This window comes from Cebus imitator, unplaced genomic scaffold (genome assembly GCF_001604975.1).
Source record: "Cebus imitator isolate Cc_AM_T3 unplaced genomic scaffold, Cebus_imitator-1.0 Scaffold220, whole genome shotgun sequence".
Lineage (NCBI taxonomy): Eukaryota > Metazoa > Chordata > Mammalia > Primates > Cebidae > Cebus > Cebus imitator.
The window spans coordinates 375,531-384,657 of NW_016107535.1; the positions used below are offsets into that span (position 1 = coordinate 375,531).

Sequence of the window (9,127 nt, forward strand, 5' to 3'; positions counted from 1 at the left end):
ACTTAACATAGTCAGGTTAACTATGCACACATAAACACCAGGGGCTAGTCCTTTAAACACATGTATTCACCCCAGAATAAGGAAAGGCAACATAGTAAAATATTTAAAGTTTTTTTTTTTTTTTTTTTTTTTTTTGGTCTTTGGATTATGTTTGGATTCATGTATTTCCCAAGTATGCCTGAGCCCAGTGCTAATAAAATTTAAAGCTCCTCTACATGTGAGCTTTGGCAGAATATTTCCCTAGACCTGGAGAGTCTGAAGACCCATAATAGCGCTGTCAGTCTTCACCTCAAACTCCCTTCACAGAGCCCAGCAGCAAACCACATGGATGGATGCAATAGGACAGCGCCTGCTAGTGCTGGGGCCCCAGAGGGGGGGATGTACCTGTGACAGCCAAGAGAAGCTGGAACTGCTCCACACCCCACACCTAGGTCTGGCCACAGGCACAACTCATTGCCTGGAGCACACCCCATTCCTCCACCACAGGACTGGAGTCAGATTTTGGTAAAGAAAGAACACTCTCAGATGGCCTTGAAAGCAATCTCTAATGCAAAGTTGACCATGTTACCAAGCATTGCTAAATATTTAAGAAAACAAATATTGAGAAAGAAAGGAACAAAACTTAAGAGAAAATAGTACCTGAGGACAGAGAAACTTCAGTAAATAAAATGTAGAAACTATAATTAATATTTATATTTGTAAAATAAGAACAAGCTGTTATGAAAAATACCAATTAAAGATCTTAGAAATTTAAAAAAAAAAAGCTGGCTGAGAAGAAAAAGCCAGTAAGTGGCCTGCAAAGGCTCATTGGATATACACAAAGAGAAAGGTCATGTGCTGCAAGGCTGAATGGAGTGATGCTGTCAGTAAAACGGAAGGACCCAGAGATAGAACATACGGGAAAAGTTACGATGTTCAGAGGACAGGGTGGAAAATTCCAGTATCTGTAACAATAAGGGTACAAGATGGAGAGAAGAGACAAAATGAATGAGAGAAAAAGTAAAGACATAACATAAGAAAAAATCCTGGTGCCAGAATTTTTACATTGAAAGAGCACACCAGGTTTCTAAGCAGAATGACTGGGAAGAAAAAAATCAACCCTAGACATGTTCTGGTCAAATTTTAGGAAATGAAAGGAAAGACAATATAAAAGCTTCTAGAAAGAAACCAAAGATTATGTACAAAGGAGAGAGAACAGGACAATAATAAACAAGCTTCTGGTTGGCAATAATGGCTTCAAGAGAGGATAGTATCTTCAATGTTATGAAGGCAAATAATTTTGAACCCAGAATCCTGTGCTGACTCTCAAATGATCATCAAAATGTAAGATCAAAGTAAAAGTGTTTCAGGCAGACAAAAGTCTGCCCAATTCTCACTATAAGAATTCCTGAAAGCTCTAATCTTTAAAATGAAAAAGGAATACAAGGGGAATTCATAGGAGAGAGAAGCATTCTTGAGCAAAGAAAGAAAATTTAAAATTAAATCTAAATAATTGCTGGACTATTAAAAAAATCAATATTACGCTAGATCCTAAACCCCAAATGATCCCTATGTAGGATGTGGGAAGTAGGAAGTTATTGTTTTTGTTATTATAAACAAAGGAGAATAAAGATAGCTTAATTTTAGATATACAAAAATATGTTTATTGTGTTGTTTGGACTATAGCAATAAATGTGAACTGCTTTTGGAGTTTGAAAGGAAAATCAGCAAGCTATGACTAAGAAGAAAAAGAAAAGAATCCTTCATTAAAATGGGAATAACATTCTTAGCAAACCCCTCAATTGCTGAATAATTCCTTAATTTCCTTCTAACATCTGTTGGTTGACTATCTAAATAAGAGTAAGAATGGGTAATGTTTACCAGGCTTAATGCCCAGTCTCTATTCCACATTAATTAATAAGAATTTCTGGCCTAGTATAGTGCCTTATGCTTGTAATTCCAGCACTTTGGGAAGCCAAGGCAGGAAGACAGTTTGAAATCAAGAGTTCAAGACCAGCCAGAGAAACATAGTGTGAGACCCTGCCTCTACAAAAAAACAAAAATAAATTAGCCGGGCATGGTGATGCGTGCTTGTAGTCCCAGCTACTCAGGAGGCTGAGGCAGGAGGATCACTTGAGCCCAGGAGTTCAAAGTTGCAGTGAGCCATGATCATCCCACTGTACTCCAGTCTGGGCAACAAAGCAACACCCTATCCCTAAGGAAAAAAAAAAAAAAAATCTCTGAGGGGTGGGACCCAAGCATCAACAAGTTTTAAAACTCCCCAGGTGAGTGCAATGTGAAGCTGGGTTTGCTAACCAGAAGAAGAGAGAGCAGGTCCTTCAAGGGAAAAGGTCTCATTTGAGGTGGGACTAGATGGCAGAGTGGACAGTGGGAGGGTCCCCGGACCCGCAGACATGCCTTTTAAAATCTCACATCTCTGAGTTGTGAGAGTTGGTATGGAGGAGCTCTGCACGTCCTGCCAGAGCCGAGGAACCCCAATTCTGTAAGATCAGTCTCGGAAAAAATAGAATCCACTTACTCTTTTCTAAAATGTACCACATGGGACCCGCGTGAGTGCAGAACTCACATGTTTCTGGTCGTCGGAACTGGTACCCATCCTGCTGCTCTGTTTGTGCAGTTGCAGCCAAACATGGACCCCTTCTCTTTAGGAAGTTGTTAGGCATTTGCCCACAGCCATGGGTCAAAAATCCTATGGAGACCTTCTTGGTTTACAATGATGGTTGGGGCCCTTGCTCCCTGCCACTGGTCCCAGAGCCAAGCCTTGCCCAGCCTAAAGTTCCTTCTCTTCTCCTCCCTGCCTGTTCAAGATCTACTGAGCTTCTCTGGGAAGTTGCCACTTCTTTCTCTGAACTTCTGGTCTCTTTCTTCCTGCCTTCCATATTACTTAAACATTCGCTATTTTGGCTCCTAAGTAGATGGTCCCTCCTATCTGGCATTTCTTTTGAAATTCCCTGTGTTAGCCCATTTTCACGCTTCTATAAAGAAATACCCTAGACTGGGTAATTTATAAAGGTAAGAGGTTTACTTGGCTCACAGTTCCACATGGCTAAGGAAGGCTCATAATACTTACAATCAGAGTGGAAGATGAAGGGGAAGCAAGGAACTTCTTCACAAGGCAGCAGGAGAGAGAAGAGCAAAGGAGAAACTTCCAGGCACTGACAAAGCCATCAGATCTCCTGAGAACTCACTGGCTATCATGATAGCAGCATGGGGGAAAACTGCCCCCGTGATCCGATCACCTCCCTCCCTTGACATGTGGGGATTACAATTCAAAATGAGATTTGGATGGGGCACAGAGACAAACCATATCACTCCCCCAAACACTTGTTAGTTTCCAAAGTCCAGTATAATGAAGAAGCATGTAAACACACAGTCTCTGCATGTGTTCCCACTAGAAACCACCAATGTGTGTGTCAGTCTCCTGAACTGTTCACCTCTTTTCTCTTTGCTGATATTCATATTCTGTCAGTTTAGGGGCAATTTGTCTCTGACATGTTGAAATTCACATGCCTTTACATGGCATGAGCCCTTCCCTATCCAGCACTTGTCAGCCTCACGAAACACCACACTCTCTGCCTTCCAGTTAAAGTTGATTCTCCAGCCGCCTCTCTAAGGCTCTGTGTTTTTGCTGGGAGAACATGCCACTCAACCCACGTCTCCATTCATCATCTCTGGAAGCCTTTGTGGACTCCCCACTCAGAGCTGAGTTCTCCTACCTCTGTGTTCCCTCACCATGGTGCTTCTCCTTCATGGCGCAGTCATCACTGTGGTAGTTTCTGTTGTTAAGCCACAGGAAACTAGAAAACAGAGGAAAAGTCTCTGTCTTCATGAATGACCAGCACAGTGCCTAACGAAGATAAATATTTATCAGCTGAATGAATGAATCAAAGATTGATTGATTCTTAGTTGACCGAAGTCATCTAAGACTCCAGTTGACCAAGGAAAGCAAAGATCTTGAGCTGGGCTAAAAACCAGAATTTAACAAGAAAGTTTGTTAAAACGCTTACTCCCAATTATGAGACCTCAGCTCAAAAGATTCACATTCAGTAGGACCAAGGCCTGGCAATATGTGTTTTTAAAAGCCTCGCAGCTGAACCTAATTGATCAGCTCTGGTGACCTACCAATGATTTGGGGATTCTTCTTTGGAAAAGTCTGCACTTTTGCGTTTCTCCCAGGGCTTAGGGACAGGAACAACATGGCACGTCACTCAATCTGTTTGGCTCCTTACTCTCTAGGGAGGCTGAAGAGGCCACTTGCTTGTCTAGCATTCTGACCCTTCATAAGAAAAACCATTTACAGCCTGAAGCCCCCTGAGGGCTGGGCCCTCAGCCAGACAGAATGCAAGCAGAACGCTAGAGCAGAATCCTGTGCTCAAGCAGAAGGCAGAGCCATGGAGCCTAACCTGACAGCAGATCTGCATTTTGGCTAACTTCTAAATCCAAGAGGAACTGAGGAAAATAGAGCAACATTTGCTATTAGGGTCGTGTCATTCCATTACTGCCTGATGTGACTGACAAACCTGGTATGAGCAGTCTGCCTTTCAGCCTCTGTCTTTTTCTAAATGAGCATTGACTCAGTGTTTTCCTTTAATTAATATTCATTGCGATAAAAGATTGCACTCATTCACTTTTAATTATATCCTTCTTGCATAAACAGGCTTTTAATGACAGATCTTTTAGGATGAAAACACGAGCTCTCCGTTCCCAACTTTGTCTGATGCCAGGAAAGCTGCCTCTGCTATTGATAAAGGGGATTTCAATTTGTTACGTGGTGCAGTGGAAGGAGCCGTGGGTGGAAAGTTAGCTCTTCTAACTTTTACTTCCAGCTCTGCAAAAGCTATTGGAGGTTCTTGGGCTAACTCCTTTCTCCCCCATGCCTCAGCTTTTGTGTCCGAAAAATGGTGATTGAACCAGATCAATGGTTCTCATCCTCTGGTGTATATTGGGATTACTTAGGGAAATTGTTTAAAAATACCAAAGACCAGGTCACATTTCAGACCGATTACATGAAAATCTCTATGAGTAGGACCGAGGCACCACTATTTTAAAAAAGACTTCCAGATGAAAAGTTTTAAATACTGAATACTTCAGGATTGATAACTGCTGACATGGGCATCATTCTCACCAGACTTGGAGTTGCTTGTGGCTGCTGCTTGGGTTTCAGATCACACAGGGCTCAGGAGAGAGGCTGGGGTAGGCTTCACGCAGCAGCATAGCTCTGCTCTGTGCTCCTCTGTGCTGAGGGCTCACCACCTGCGTTGGGCTTAGTGGTGCAGTCTCGGAGAGGAGGGGAGGGAATTATATTGGCTGAGGACTGGCTGCGTGTCAGACACATTCAAATTTCATCTGTCAGCCATTGGATATGTATATTTCATGTCTGCTATGCTCCAGCATGGGGGATTTAATAGTGGTGAGTGAGGCAGTCTCTGCTCTCATGGCATTTAAGAAATAGTAAGGAAGAAAGACTTTATTTTTATTTTATTTTACTTTTCTTGGAGATGGAGTTTCATTCTTGTTGCCCAGGCTGGAGTGCCGTGAAGTGATCCCAACTCACTGAAACCTCTACCTCCTGGGTTCAGGTGGTTCTCCTGCCTCAGCCTCCCGAGTAGCTGGGATTACAAGTGTGTGCCACCACGCCCAGCTAATTTTTGTATTTTCAGTAGAGATGGGGCTTCGCCCACCATGTTGGCCAGGCTGGTCTTGAACTCCTGATCTCAGGTGATCCACCCATCTCGGCCTCCCAAAATGCTAGGATTACAGGGGTGAGCCACTGCGACAGGCTGGGAGAAAGACTTTAAACTGGTAATTGACAATTACACAAGTTTAAGGAGTTGTGAAGGAAAAGTACAGGTTGCTATCAGAGCACAGAAGAGTTGTGGGGGAATGTTTGTGAAGGAAACCTTCTTTAGGAAGTAAACCTTTAGGAAGTAAACCTTCTTTACTTAAGACCTAAGGCCAGAGGACAAGAAGTTCTTTCAGTTAATAGCTGGGGAGGAGCTTTCGAGTCAGTGGTAAGACACGAGGAAGAGTTCGGCAGCCGGGATAGCTGCGTAATCCCAGCAGGTGGTCAGAGCAGGGCAATCTTCCAGCTAGTAGCAGGCTGCCCATTAGCCTAGGATTCAGACTCTGAGAAAAGCAAAATAATGCCTTGCCAAGCAGGGCCAGACAAGGCCAGCATGCAGCTCTCCTAGGGAATGAGGTGAGCGCCGTGTCTTGATGCCTGGGTGGAGTTTCGATGTGACTGACACAAGAGGTCAGAGCCAGTTCGGTGCTCGGAGAACTTGATGCTGAGGTCCAGAGCTTGGGCCTGAGGTGGTTTAAGTGTCTCAGCCTAAGGGAAGAATCAGGGCCGAAGGTTGTATCCAGCCTTATCCTAAGGGAGGGTCCTATAGTTACACAGCGGAGGGAGCAGGCATGCAGAGGTGGGAGGCAGATACAGCTTGACCGTCCATTCTAATGGTTCTCAGTGGTCATGAGATTCTTCTTTCCACAGAGAATCTACTTCAGCATATCTGGGGTGGAGAATGGATATCTTGACAGAGCTCCACTGATGATTCTAATGCAAATTTCTAGTTGAGAATAACTGATCTAAACCAACATTTCCAGTTTTCAGATGAAATTGTGGCCTGGAGAGAAGTGACTTGTCTAAGGTCATATGAAGATCAGAGTCAGAAATGGAATTAAAACCCTATTTTCTTCCTTCCCAGTTCAGTGTACCTTAATGATTGTGTTAGAAATTAACATCAACAGCAGCAAAAATAGCTCCTAAAATGCACTTGCCATTCCCAGGCGTTTCCATGCTTCTGCTATCATCTGATCTTCACAACAGGGATTATTTACGCCCAGGTAAGGGGTAAGCAAACAGAGGTGTGTGAAGTGAAATGATTTGCTTGCCCAAGATCATATGGCTGGGCTGGAACAAGAACTTATTCCTCTTTCCTAGTCCTGAGATCTTTTTCCTGCTTCAAGCATCAGATTATAAAGCTAGACTTTAGGCTTTTCTCCCAAGAGGCAAGACCTGACCTTTCTCAACCTGGATGGTCTAATGGCCTCCAGTCCATTTCCTGTGCCTGTCACCAGCAAGCCCTAATGGAGCCCAGCAATAAGGCTAAAGGGGAGCCTTGTAATTAGTGGCCCAAAAGCAGAAGCGATGTTTGGACAACTGGCTGGCTGGCTGCAGCGCATCTGGCACCCCCAAGGCTCCAGAAACCAGAGCCGAAGTGCCAAGAACATCAAACTCAAGTGTCACCAAGGTCTGAGCTCAGCTGCTCCCTCAACATTTGCAAAATGTCTTGCCCACACTCTGCCCCTCACATCTTCCCCTGGTCATTTTCAGGACCAGATGAGCTGGGGTTACATGCAGCTGATCCCAGACTTGCTGGTTAATTATGTTGGCCTGTAATTAGTGTTTCCTATTCCTCACTCCTTGCCAACTTATGAAGTTAATGTATCATTTCTCTCTCTGCAGAAACTCCTTTGGGAGGGCTCTGAGGTGGCCACAAAATAAAACTCTCTGGAAGTGGCAGACCTTTAAAGATGTTCCATCTACTGACTGTCCCATCACCCCAAGCCAACCCCTTACCATCATCCCTGATTCCTTTCTCTATCTCAAAGTCTGTACCAGCCATCAGGTCTTGATGGCTCCTCCATCAAGGGTCCCTCCTGAACATGTCTTGAAGGTACTTTTGTTTCTCCGTCTTTGTGCCCTTTGATTTGCTCAGCACTCACCACCTCTCACTGGGACCTCTTAGAATATTTTCATACCAATCTTTCTGTCCTGGTCCTGCGGGCATCTCCTCTGTAATACGAGGCAGAATAATCTGCCTAAACTGCCAGTTTGGCCGTGTCCCTCTCCTACCTTAAGTCTAGCCGTTTGAGTTTGGCATATGATGCCCTCTGCAATACCGCCTGACTATTTTTCTACCCTCTCTTCCACTTGGCTTTTATACTAATTCAGAACTGCTGTATTTACTCCCTATTCTCTCCTGTACACATTCCAGTAGACATGTACATGTGCACACACACATGCCATCTCACACATGGACACACACATCATCCATCCATCCCTGTTCCATGAGCAGGAGGACAGAAGAGGGCATAGGAAGGGGACCTGACTGCCTAGGGCAAACAGCCCAAGCACCAACAAGAGAAAAGGGAGAATAGACTCCTTCTGTGTGGCCTGGAAGACAGAATTAGAAACTGTGAATTTCAATGTGAAGAATTATTACTCGGCCGCTGAAGTTGTCTGAACACAAGGCGGACTCCCCTGAGAAATAGTGAGTGTGCTGCTGGGATCACTCAGTACAGCCTGTGTCTCTCAGATGCTGCAGGTGCAGTTCTTGCTCTAGGCATCATCTGGGAGTCAGTGGCCTTTGGGTGACATTCTGCTTGCATGATTCTATGCATCTCTGATATAGAGTCCTGATCAAATTCTGCTATTTACAGAAAGACTTTCCTGTTTGAGCAAATCTCTCACATCCCTGAACACTGGCGCCTGCATGTAATCTACTCATGAGAGTGGATACACAGTCATAATTCACTCTGTTATCCCCTTTTCCCACCACCTTATGATAAGAGACTGAGCCCAAGAGTGAGGAAGGGATTTGCCTAAAATCGCAGAACTGTTAAGGGAGCATAATTGGGGTCCCTAACCATTAGACATCCCTCACCCGTACACACATACACTCCACACACTCCCCAACATGCCCAGTCTCCACCAGACACTGAGAGCTTTGCCATGCACAACACCATTCTCAAACTGCTTCCAGCATTCAGCGGAGTCACACGTGCTCTCATTTAGCTACCAGAGCTTGATGGCGAGGAAGAGCAGGAAAGTAATTTGAACAGTGTGGGGAGGCCGCCTGACCTTCTGCTCACTAAGCAGAGCCCCAGCCTAGGCTGAGGGTAGGATGGGAGCTAAGAGCCTGCCGTTTCCTCAACGTGTCTCATTCCTTGAGTGCAGCTCAGAGTTGTAGGCATCCTAAATTATACGGCTGCTAAACGCAGGCTGGCGACTTCATCTGAAGCAGCATCCAAAAGCAGAAATCATTTCCAGCCCTGGAGGGTGACTGCTGGTATTGGACTCATTGAGGAATGTGCGTTTTTTTTTTTTTTTTTTTTTTTTTTT

The 9,127-nt window shown here is 44.5% G+C and overlaps 1 long non-coding RNA gene across 1 annotated transcript in view; it reads left to right on the forward strand.

Moving 5' to 3' along the window:
* Nucleotides 1–6,784: 6,784 nt before the first annotated feature.
* The window catches only part of LOC119474236, a 34,771-nt gene continuing 32,428 nt past the window's right edge, over nucleotides 6,785–9,127 (forward strand). The window contains exon 1 of the long non-coding RNA XR_005203524.1: nucleotides 6,785–6,846. This is a non-coding gene — a long non-coding RNA (uncharacterized LOC119474236). The remainder of the gene's footprint in view (nucleotides 6,847–9,127) is intronic.